Raw genomic sequence first — 10207 nt, 5'->3', positions numbered from 1 at the left:
TTTCCCTGCCCAGCGTTCCTACCGGCCATTCCGACAACAGGGACGGGGAAATCGGAGACCGTGGTACAACCGAGGTAACCTTGCAAGCCCTGCTCCTGCACCTACTCCTTCTCCCCTTAATAAAATTGTTGTCCCTCTTTTGTTAAATCAACATCCCTGCCACATGGAGCTCGATACGGGCTCCAAATATACTCTGATGCCGTGGCACAAACTAAGACTTTATTTACCTGACTTGTCTCGAGACTCTTTGCTGCCATCGGATATTGTTATCAAAGACTTTCAGGGACACCCAATTAGTGTGTTGGGTACTACTAGCGTCCCTATCACTTTTAAAAATGTGCAACATAGGTTGCCTCTATTGATCGTGGACGGGGCAAATCATTCTTTGTTGGGTTTGAATTGGATGGCTCCCCTAGGATTAGCCATCACCGGTGTTCACAAAATTTTTGCACCCAACACACCTGATTTTGTGAAAGAGTTTCCAGATGTCTTTAAACCAGGTTTGGGAACATATAAGGGACCCCCAATCTCCTTCTCCTTAGACCCAGCCATTCCCCCCTTGAGATTGAAACCTCGAAGGGTACCTCTGCCCTTGCTTGACAAATTAGATGCCCAATTGGACAAACTCCAATCTCAAGGCATTTTGGTTCCTATTGAGCACGCTCCATGGGAGACACCTATTGTAACCCCCCTTAAACCAGATGGATCTCTGCGTGTGTGTGCTGATTACAAATCCACTTTGAATAAGGCATTACAGCACAACTCTTATCCAATTCCAGTTGTGCAGCACTTGCTGCACACTTTAGGGTCTGGGAAGGTCTTTGCAAGGCTGGACCTTGCCCAGGCATACCAACAGCTCCCCGTAGATGAAGCCACTTCTTTAGCCCAGACAATAGTTACCCACAGAGGCGCCTTCAAATGCACACGACTGCAATTTGGCATTAGGGTAGCCCCAGGTATTTTCCAGAGACTAATGGAATGCTTACTATGGGGGCTTAAGGGGGTCGTCCCTTACTTCGATGATATTTTAATTTGTGGGGACACAAGGGACCAATTGCATTCTAGAATCCGACAGGTGTTGACCAGGTTACAAGCAAAAGGGCTGAGGCTTAAGCCTGACAAGTGTGTATGGGGAACCCCATCTGTAGATTTCCTGGGATTCAAAATAGATGCAGCAGGAATTCACCCCACTGATGACAAGATTAGGGCCATTAGAGACGCACCTGCCCCCACTTCTAAAGCGGAGTTGCAAGCCTTTCTGGGGTTATTGAATTTTTACTCGGTTTTCCTGAAGCATAAAGCCTCTGCAGCTGAGCCGCTTCATAGACTTCTCCACAAGGGGGCGCAATGGCAATGGGGAGATACAGAACAGGCATCTTTCACTGCTGTCAAACAACTCCTAACTTCCCAAAGTGTGGTCGTGCAATATAGTCCCACACTACCCCTTAGGCTCACATGCGACGCTTCTCCTTACGGCGTGGGAGCTGTCCTAGCCCATTTATTACCCACTGGTCAAGAGGCACCTATAGCTTACTTCTCCAGAACATTATCCCAGGCTGAACGGAATTATGCCCAAATTGATAGAGAGGCTTTAGCATTGGTTGCAGGAGTTAAAAAATTCCATAATTATTTGTTGGGGCGCCCTTTCCAATTGATTACTGACCACAAACCATTGCTGGGATTATTAGCCACTGGGAAACCTACCCCCCCATTCATGTCCCCACGCATGTCAAGGTGGGCTATCTTTTTAGCTGGCTATGACTATGTTCTAGTGCATAAAGGTGGCTCTCAAATTAATCATGCCGATGGCTTGAGCCGCTGCCCATTGGGTCAACAGGTGGTGGACCCAGCCCCTGCAGGAGATGTCCTCTTAATAGACATAGGCACACCATCCCTCGTGACAGCTGAAGAGGTAGCCAAGGAAACAAAACTTGACCCTGTATTAGGAAAAGTCCTACACTATATTTTAAAAGGATGGCCAGCAAATGGAGATGACCCAATAGTGGGTGAGTTTAAAACAAAACGGTTAGAACTGTCGGTGATGCATGAATGTGTGTTGTGGGGTGATAGGGTAGTCATCCCCCATTCCCTAAGGCCTCAAGTGGTGCAGATGCTGCATCAAGGGCACCCCGGGGTGGTGAGGATGAAGGCCTTGGCTAGGGGGTATTTATGGTGGCCAGGGCTGGACAGAGCTATAGAGGACTGGGTTGCCACATGTAAGCCCTGTCAAGAGACAAGACCAAATCCCCCCAAAACCACCCCTGCACAGTGGGACACCCCTAGGGGCCCTTGGTCAAGAATACATGTCGACCTAGCGGGGCCAGTGAACAATAACATGTTCTTAATAGTGGTGGACGCATACTCCAAGTGGCTGGAAATATTGTTACTAGGGTCCACTACAACTACATCAGTGACAAATGTATTATGTAAATTGTTTGCGACACATGGGTGTCCAGATGTTCTAGTTTCGGACAATGGCCCCCAATTTACTTCCAAGGAGTTTGAAATGTTCCTAGCCCAGTTGGGGGTGAAACATGCCTTAGTCTCAGTCCATGCAGCGTGGGCTAATGGGATGGCGGAAAGGTATGTCCGAGTGGCCAAGGAGGCCATCAAAAGGTCATCCCCAGGGGAAATTCAAGGTAGACTGGACACTTTCCTTCTCATGCAACATATCACACCAAGTATGACTACAAATAGAAGCCCTGCTGAATTACTTATGGGGAGGAAGTTGAGGTCACCTTTGGATAGGCTGCACCCAGCATATGTCCAGTTAAAAACTGTAAATGTCACAGCTCCGGAACGCTCGGTATGTATAGGTCAAAATGTGTATGTTAAAAATTTTGACAAGGGCACACTGTGGGAGAGTGGACTAGTAACAGAACAAACAGGTCCAAAAACATATACAATTGCACTAAATGATGGCCGCCTCTGGAAGAGGCACATAGATCACATCAGAGGGAGATTGGCATCTGCCAGTATAAGGGACAATATGGCTGCCATAAGTAATGGGGCCTCTCCTCCTTCACACCCCACAGGAAATTACTCAAGACCTACTAGGAACCAGGAACAAATAGACTGGGACTTACCTGGATTCACTAGTCAAGCCAGCGCAGCTGCAGCTCAGCAAGGCTCCAGCCATGGGGGTGCTGGACAGGCACATCCGGAAGAGCCATCTTCGTCAGTGGATACCCAGGTCCTCCATGAACCACGAAGGTCTGAGCGGGCACCCAGAAGACCAGCACGTTTGGACGAATTCATTACATATCTATCTGAGTAAACATCTGTAATAAACCAACCAGAAGGGGGAGGGATGTTAAATCCAGAAGTTTCTGTTACTAGGAAAATTAGTTAAGAAGTTGTTGTTAAGCAAAAGTCATTATATGCAGACAGGACTGTTTACTTACCTCTGATTGGCCGCTGGGCTTTGGCGCCAAACTGAAGGAGCTGTCAGGCGTTGCTTGTTGCCGGGCGAAAGTTTTTCCTGTGCTACCGGGCTTACGCGTCTCCTGTCAGATTCGTTCGGCAGTGAAAGTAAGTCGCGGCTGTTGTTTCTCTGTGAAAGAATAAAGCGTTTTAGCTCAAAGCCGTCTACTCGGATCATTTCAATCCCAACTGGTGGCAAATCACTAGTGGTGTCACAATGACATCACAATACTGGTTCTGTCGGTGCTGGTCTCTGGATGCCACCATCTTTTTTTAATACAGTAGTACCCCTAGATACGAGCATAATTCGTTCCAGAAGGGAGCTTGTATGTCGAGCAAACTCGTATCTGGAACAAATAGCTTTAGACTTTGTTTTTCCCCTCCGAGATAACCAAAAGCAAGGATTCTTGCGCCACCTAGTGGACGCTCGGCTCGTATCCCGAATTTGAGCTCGGGTCTGGAACAGAAATGTCTCTCCCCTCCTGGCTCGTATCTTGAAATACTCGCATGTGGAGCAGCTCGTATCTAGAGGTACTACTGTATTTTAAAATATATATTTTTTAAAAAATCTAAAAATTCTGGGTTTCTTTTCCTTCTGCACATGTTCAGAAGCTGAGCTGGCTTTGTACATGTGTCGCCACCTTGTTTTTAGATTTTGGGGGGGGAGGGGATTTCCCCCCCCGGCACTGCGCATGTCACATGGCACGGGAGGAAGTGAACCGTCAGCGAGGTGAGTTAGAATCTACCCCTGGTTTAGAGCAAGGGCTAGGCCTGGTAATAGCATCTAATTTCATGGTAATATTTTTCATTGTCTTTTTCCAAGACGTTTTCAGTCAAGCCTCTGGAATTCCAACATGCACCCCATCCATGTATTCACCAGAGCTGATTCTACTTAATTTGTCAGATCCGTCCAGGTCAATATGGCCCCACTATCTGCTGAAGCAAGTTTGGGCTCTCAGTTTACTGAAATTGTAGGGTTAGTCTAGTAAAGAAAATAAAATTGGCAGAAATTTTTCTAACAAATTTTGTTAAAAGGCATGCATTTTGGTGAACTGGAGCTTGCTTCGCCAGATACACAGAATGGTTAGATTGATGTAGAATTTGTGGACTTCAGCTTGAAGAGAGTTGAAGTCCTTAAAGTTTGGATGAAAAACATTGTGTTAGATTAACATGATTGTTCTGCCCAAAGGATGAGTCCCCAAGAAATAGGTCCACACACATGGATTTTACAAGATTTAAGCATGTAATTTTTTAATAGTTGGAGAAGATTTAACTGTAAAAAAAAGATATCAGCAAAACCAAGAAATCAGTCCGTTGCAATCTCGGCTATTCGTGAAAGTCTCAGGCATAAAGCCAACTCCCAAATAGTTCTCTTTGATAATGTCTTTTAATTAACAATGACTCACTCTGAATTGGCAGAAAGCCTGGGAATCAATATTTCTTTTTTCTTAGTTTGAATTTCACATAACCAGTCCAAAAGCCAGATTGGATTTAGCCACCTCGGTCACAGTTGAAAGTTGACTTCCGCACTGGTCACGAGACTCACCCTTATATAGTCAAAAGGTGTGGCCAAGTGTTCTACAGATTATTCACACAGAGACCTCCTGCTTAGCCACTCCTGTCTGCTGACACTCCTGCGCACCCTTGCATCGAGAAGAGGCTCTTCCTCTTCTGAGTCACTCATGGACACCTCTGGAGGTGCAACAGGCCTCGGTGGCTTTCAGCTTCTGACCCCACATCTTCTCCGACCTCCTCACTATCACACTCGGGTACCAAGTACATTGGTCTAGGATACAGTCTGCATTGGTTGCCGATCAATTTCCGGTCACAATTCAAAGTGTTGGTTATGACTTTTAAAGCCCTTCATGGCACCGGACCAGAATATCTCCGAGACTGGCTTCTGCCGCATGAATCCCAGCGACTGATTAGGTCCCACAGAGTTGGCCTTCTCCGGGTCCCGTCGACTAAACAATGTCGGTTGGTGGGCCCCAGGGGAAGAGCCTTCTCTGTGGCAGCCCCGACTCTGGAACCAGCTCCCCCTGGAGATTAGAACTGCCCCTACCCTCCTTACCTTTCGTAAACTCCTTAAAACCCACCTTTGTTGTCAGGCATGGGGGAACTGAGACGTCTCCCCCAGACCAATTCAATTTATGTATGGTATGCTTGTAAGTATGTTTGCTTAAATAATGGGTTTTTTTAATATTTTAAATTGTAAATTATTAGATTTGTCATGAACTGTTTTATTGTGTTGTGAGCCGCCCCAAGTCTACGGAAAGGGGCGGCATACAAATCTAACAAACAAACAAATAAACAAACAAATAAATAAATAAATACCGATCCACACCCGTCTCGATCCTCAAAATCCATGATTGCTGCGTAGGACGCGGATGGGCCACAATGATCAGATAGTAATTTGGTCAGAGGTATCCAACTTTGGCAACCTTAAGACTTGTGGACATCAATTCGCATGCTGGCTGAGGAATTCTGGGAGTTGAAGTTGACAAGCTCTGAAATTGCCAAACTTGATTTAGGTGGTTTCGTAAAGCAAAAATTCCTGGGAGTTTTGAGAACCATGTGGTACAATGGGTGAAGTATTGAACAAGTTCAAGGAGGTCTAAGATCTGTTCCCTCCTAGCCCCAGAAACTCACTGGGTGATTATGAGACTGTTGCTTGCTCTCAACCCAATCTACGTCATGTGATTTGCTGTTATTTATTTATTTTATTTATTCAATTTTTATGCCACCCTTCTCCTTAGACTCAGGGCGGCTTACAACATGTTAGCAATAGCACTTTTTAACAGAGCTAGGCTATTGCCCCCACAATCCGGGTCCTCATTTTACCCACCTCGGAAGGATGGAAGGCTGAGTCAACCATGAGCCGGTGATGAGATTTGAACTGCTGACCTTCAGATCTACAGTCAGCTTCAGTGGCCTGCAGTACAGCACTCTACCTGCTGTTCCACCCCGGCTCCTTATGGGGGAAAAATAAGCGAGAATAATACTCATATCACCTTGAGTTCCTGTACAATACAGGATAAAAACAGACAGTGTTCAGGCAGTGAATAAGATCAAAACCAAGTAAGCCTTTAGTCAGAAATAAAGGACATAATAAATATAATAATAAAAGGACATAAATTATGTCCTTGTAATAAAAAATCAGAATCTAATTGCATGGAAACCCTTTCGTAGACCTCCAAATAAAATTCAAATAAATATAATAATAAAAGGACAAAATTATGTCATTGTAATAAAAAATCGGAATCTAATTGCATGGAAACCCTTTCGTAGACCTCCAAATAAAATTCAAATTAGCTTCATCTTGCAAGATCTCATGTGATAAAATACGGTAAGAATAGCATCAGGTGAATGAAAAAGTTTGCTGGTGATATTACTGAAATCTCAGCCAACTTTACACTTTGTATTCTATGCTAAGTTCAGAAAATTGGTATGCTTTATTCGTTAGCTAGACATTTACAGCCAAAAAAGATAGATAGATGATAGGTAATGTAAATAGATATAACTAGAGGATTTTAATAAATATATTTTTAGAGGATTTAACACTTGGAAAAAATGCATGTTCCCTGTATTATTATACTCTCCACTTCACAATCAATATTTATAGATTACAATGATAATGTGTGTGTGGCTCTTTAATGCTACTACAGTACTGGTATTTGTTTCTTCCTCACATACAGAATTCATCTTTAATTAAAAAAAGACTAAAGTGGGTTAACATATCAATTTTTAATTTTTTTTAATAAAAAAATTCAGGAATATAAACTCAATCAAAATTTCAAAGACAAATAGGAATAATATATGTTCCCCTTTTGTAAGAATGTGTCATAATGCAATGGTTGGGTGTACATATCCCATGTTCCCATGATATAAACAGAGCTATTTGCTCAATCTTCTAACTTTCCATAACACTAAAAAAACCACTTCATCTTGGTAACTTTAAGATATGTGGATTTTAATTCTCAGAATTCTCCCAGTTAGCCAAGCAATGAACTAGTAATAAAAATTGGCTTAAAAAGAAACAAAACATGGTTGGGAAGAATGTGTTTGCCTAGTTTGCAGTTCAATGTCATGGGAACAGGTTTAAGTGTAATTTCAGATACAGTGATCCCTCGATTTTCGCGGTCTCTATCGCGAAACGCTATACCACGGTTTTTCAAAAAATATTAATTAAAAAATACACCACGGTTTTTTTGCTATACCACGGTTTTCCCCACCCGATGACATCATACGTCATCACCAAGAGTCACTTCTCTGTCTCTTTCTCTTTCTTTCCTGTCATTCTCTGCTTCAATCATTTTCTCATTTCTCTTTTTTTCTCCCCTTTTTTCTATCATTTCTCTCTCTCTTCCTTCCACTCTTCTCTCTCTCTCTTTCTTCCTCTCTCTCACTGTCTTCCTTCCTTTCTCATCTTTCTTTCTCTCTCTCTTTCTCTATCTTGCTTCTTCCTCTCTCACACTCTCTTCCTCCCTCTCTCATCTCTTTCTTTCCTTCTCTCTCTTTCTCTATCTCTCCCCCTTTTGCTCTCGAGCGGCAAACAGCGGCCGGGCAGGCGGGTGAACAGGCGAGCGGCAAACGGCGGGCGGGTGAACAGGCGAGCGGCAAACGGCGGCCGGGCGGGTGAACAGGCGAGCGGCAAACGGTGGCCGGGCGGGTGAACAGGCGAGCGGCAAACGGCGGCCGGGCGGGCGGGTGAACGGGCGAGCGAGCGGGCGGGCGGGTGAGCGGCAAACGGCGGGCGGACGGGTGCTGGGGGGGCGGGGGCAGGCGGCATTGAAAGCAATCTGTCGGCTTCCGCACTCTCGTCACTCCCTGCCTCCACCATCTGCGCATGCGCGGCCATGGGAAAAAAGGCGCGCATGCGCAGATGGTGTTTTTACTTCCGCACCACTATACCACGGATAATCGATTTTTGCGGGAGGTCTTGGAACGTAACCTCCGCGAAAATCGAGGGATCACTGTAGTCCCAAAGAAGCCAAGCAAACAGCAGTACAGTGATACCTCGTCTTACAAACGCCTCCTCATACAAACTTTTCGAGATACAAACCCGGGTCTAAGATTTTTTTGCCTCTTCTTACAAACTATTTTCACCTTACAAACCCACCTCTGCCGCTGGGATGCCCCGCCTCTGGACTTCTGTTGCCAGCGAAGCACCCGTTTTTGCACTGCTGGGATTCCCCTGAGGCTCCCTTCCATGGGAAACCCCACCTCTGGACTTCCGTGTTTTTGTGATGCTGCAGGGGAATCCCAACAGGGGAATCCAGCAGCGCAAAAACGGGCACTTCGCTGGCAACAGAAGTCCGGAGGTGGGGTTTCCCAGTGAGGGGAGCCTCAGCAAAATCGCAGCGTCACAAAAACACAGAGGTCCAGAGGTGGGGTTTCAAGGACTTTGGCGTTTTTGTGATGCTGCGATTTCACTGATGCTGCCTTCGCTGGGAAACCCCACCTCCGGACTTCCGTTGCCAGCGAAGCGCTCATTTTTGCGATGCTGGGATTCCTCTGCTGGGATTCCCCCTGCAGCATCACAAAAACACAGAAATCCAGAGGTGGGGTTTCCCATGGAGGGGAACCTCAGAGGAATCCCAGCAGCGCAAAAACGGGAACTTCGGCTGGCAAAAGGGGTGAATTTTGGGCTTGCACACATTAATCGCTTTTCCATTGATTCCTATGGGAAACATTGTTTCGTCTTACAAACTTTTCACCTTAAGAACCTCGTCCCGGAACCAATTAAGTTTGTAAGACAAGGTATCACTGTATTTGTTTGCGCCCTTTCAAATGTGATGGGGCTCGAAGAAAAGGCCGTCTGGATAGTGCTAAATATTTAATATTTGCATTTTAAGCCACTAGATGGCATCCAAATAACTTTTTTTCTATTACCAATGCAGGCGTAGGAAGAACTGGTCTCTCTATAGAGTAGAAAAGGCTGCAGAATTTTGAAAAAAAGAAGAAGAGATTTTAGCTTAAAACATAAATATAAGCCTGCAGTCTTGTTTGCGCAACTCATTTAATCAGGAGGGTTAATCCCATTGGCCGCATTTGTACGACATGCTGAAGCTAATTAATTTTAAGTGTGATTCACAAAAGACCTGGGGGCAACTTCATCATGTATAGGCTGATGAAAGCTTAAGCTGCTGATAGCTCCCTAGAAAAATTATCTTGGTAGCTATAGTTGATTCCATGAGGCTGTTGATCTATATATATATAAAAAGGCAAATTCTACTGCTATGGTCAGTAAGAAAGGAGGGGGAAATTATTGCCATCAGCCGTTTGTTTTGAGACACAGTATTATCACTGCATTGGAATACAGTGTTTTTCTAAATACTAAATATGCCCGTGTTACACCAACACTCCGCAGTCTGCATTGGTTGCCGATCAGTTTCCGGTCACAATTCAAAGTGTTGGTTATGACCTATAAAGCCCTTCATGGCACCGGACCAGATTACCTCAGGGACCGCCTTCTGCCGCACGAATCCCAGTGACCAGTTAGGTCCCACAGAGTGGGTCTTCTCTGGGTCCCATCAACTAAACAATGTCGCTTGGCGGGACCCAGGGGAAGAGCCTTCTCTGTGGCGGCCCCGGCCCTTTGGAACCAACTCCCCCCAGAGATTAGAATTGCCCCCACCCTCCTTGCCTTTGGTAAGCTTCTTAAAACCCATCTCTGCCACCAGGCATGGGGGAACTGAGATACTCTTTCCCCCTAGGCCTTTACAATTTTATTCATGGTATGTCTGTATGTATGTTTGGTTTTATAATAAGGGTTTTTAACTGT

This window comes from Erythrolamprus reginae, chromosome 4, assembly GCF_031021105.1.
Source record: "Erythrolamprus reginae isolate rEryReg1 chromosome 4, rEryReg1.hap1, whole genome shotgun sequence".
NCBI lineage: Eukaryota > Metazoa > Chordata > Lepidosauria > Squamata > Dipsadidae > Erythrolamprus > Erythrolamprus reginae.
Note: the sequence above shows the minus strand (reverse complement) of the source record.